This window comes from Pygoscelis adeliae, unplaced genomic scaffold (genome assembly GCF_000699105.1).
Source record: "Pygoscelis adeliae isolate BGI_AS28 unplaced genomic scaffold, ASM69910v1 Scaffold149, whole genome shotgun sequence".
NCBI lineage: Eukaryota > Metazoa > Chordata > Aves > Sphenisciformes > Spheniscidae > Pygoscelis > Pygoscelis adeliae.
In genome coordinates, this window is record NW_008825494.1 from 2,510,345 (window position 1) to 2,512,888 (window position 2,544).

The 2,544-nt window shown below is 41.5% G+C and overlaps 1 protein-coding gene across 1 annotated transcript in view; it reads left to right on the forward strand.

Moving 5' to 3' along the window:
- CYFIP1 (cytoplasmic FMR1 interacting protein 1) overlaps positions 1-2,544 on the forward strand; it is a 60,475-nt gene that overhangs the window by 45,184 nt on the left and 12,747 nt on the right. The gene's annotated exons all lie outside the window — the stretch shown is intronic.

Here is a 2,544-nt window from a genome sequence, read left to right on the forward strand (position 1 = left end):
TTCCCTCCCTTTCTTCTCTCTCCCACTAATCAGCACTGAGTGTTTGTTTGTTTTGTTTTTTGTCATAACAAGAATGCTGGGCTTTCTGAAAGTACTTAATAAAGTTTTAAGACTTCTATGCTTAGGGCAAATAAAAGGATGACAGTCTGTATATAGACAGCCTTATGACAAAATTGATCTTGAGGTGGGATGTTCACAATAGTTTCTATTTCTAGTCTTTCTCATAAGCGTGTTGAGCTTTTCCCTCTGCAAGTTAGCCTCTCACACTTGTTCCGTTTAAATGTTTAATTTAGATAACACTGATTCTCTGGAAAAGCCTCTATTCCCTCTTCCTTTGCCCTTATCAAATGTAAGATAAAAGGAGTGCTACTGCTGAGAGGCAAACTGGTCCTGCCAGAAGAGTTTATTTTTGTCTGAGGCTTGTGTGGGGCGCATCTTAGCCACTTAACAGGAGGTGTGACAGTTGCAGAAGAAGAAATGACTTTGAAAGCTGCTTGCCACTATGGAGAAATAATTGGCTAATTAGGATTTATCACATTGTTCGCTGAAATTCTGAAACTGCTTCCACCCCCCCCTTCAAAATATTCCTCCTCCGCAACTTCTAATTAACACAAATTAATCCTTCCATGTGCCACCCACCTCCTGAGTATATCTTTATTTTTCCAGAGTCTCTTAGGTTTATTAAATGCCGCTCTAACTGGAATGAGGTTGGGTTTTTTCTCCTTCCCACAGCTTGCTTGACGCTTATTACCAATGTTAAACGAAATCAAGGACTTACTAAGTGTTTCCTTCCTGTTTTTCTCCCTGGAGCGTAGAAATGGATGAATCACGGTAGTTAGCAGTATAAAAATAATCTAGCTGAGGTTTTTAGCCACTCATAAAGGTCTGACCGCAAAAGCAGTAGGTATTCTCAAATATAGATTACGCATCACCAGGGTCTGCGATGCTGCAGGTGACATGAGGAAGCTCATAGTCTCTTGCCAGAAATCCTCACCTGTAAGGATTAAGTATTTGGCAGGAGATGCCCAGAGACTTAAGCAGAAACTTTCTCTTGAGTTTAAAAGGCAATCTTACCCTATAGGAAAGGCAAAACTTTCCTTGTGGAATGGTAGCCTTCACAGGATTGATTAAAACATTTTACAATCCTTCATCGCTTTCCTGTTTTGTAGAGGTCACAAACTGCTTTGACCTCATATTTACTCTTGCAAAAGAAATCCCATATGTTTAGATGCCTACTGTACTGAGAGGTCAGAGTAACTCTTGGTGTTATGATGGAAGATCACAGCGGCTAGATTTGGACTGGATCTCAAAAACCAACCTGATTCTGTGCTCCTTCCCTGCCCCGTTCCTAACAGGTTTTGTCTTGACCATGTGTATTTTTCCTGTTTTGAACTATTTCTAGCAGTGGACACTTAATAACTTCCCGGAGAGTCTCTTCCAAGAATTGGTAGAGACAGCCTTTATAGCACTGTCACGCCGCCTCTCCCTTTCCTTTCGAAGATGCTAGGCAGAAAATGCGTGTGGAAGCTCAGGGCACCTCCGTCCCTCTCTCACATCACTGAAGAATCGCGTTGCGCTGTCTGACGCCTCTCCATCATGGAGCTGTCTGCCCTTGGAGCAGCTCTGACTGATAAAGGAAAATGTTCTCTGTGATGGGGACGTGCTGTAGATTTTAGCCCTCATCTGGCATCTTGACGGAAACTGCCAGATTGTAGAAGGGCAGGCTCAAACCATGCTTTATTTGAATCCCTGTCCTCTTCTTTCTGCGCTAAATTCTCCTCTGTAGCAGTCTTTGCCACACCTTGTTTGCTTGGTTCGCCACAGAAAATGCAAACTAATACGCGCCAACTGTTGTCTGTTCCCTCCTCTGCCTCCGAAAGCTTCCTGCAGAATTTAGTAGTTGTAGTAGTTAAGTCTGAGTGTTATGGAGCGTGTCTGTATGCTGCTTCTATTCCTTCGTAACAAATAATTTTTTTATAATCGGCACTACCTACACATACAGACCAAAACTGTGATTCTGATCTACAGATTAAATATGTAGATTCTCATCTGTCTTGATGTAGCATGCATTTATGAATTCAGAATTAATTTCCTGAGTCCATTCTCCATATGCAAAGCGATTTAAGTATGCTCAGGAAGTAAGCCTCTAGCTATTTCATGCACTTCAGGCTTTTCATTTGGAGAGCTTTGTTTGGACTCTGACTGCAATTCCTTGAGCCCTACATAATCAGCCCTCTAGGTCTGCGGATTTCTAAACGGTGATTTATTCCTGCTAAAAGGAGCAGGGTACAGACAGTGGCATCAGAGTTGTTCAGGACTCCTGTTCGCCAATGGGTTTGTTTCCATAGGAACACTCTAAAGCAGTGGGGAGCTTGCTCATCTTGTAGTCATAAAAATATTTGTCTAAAAATACATTAAGCATAAGGATTTTTAAAGGGACCTTTTAAAGTTGCTAAAGCTCTTAAAGGGATGCTGGCCTATAAGAGTTTAAACTTGAAATTTCATCTTGGAGGTAACATTTTCTTCTGCTATTTTTCTAGTTTT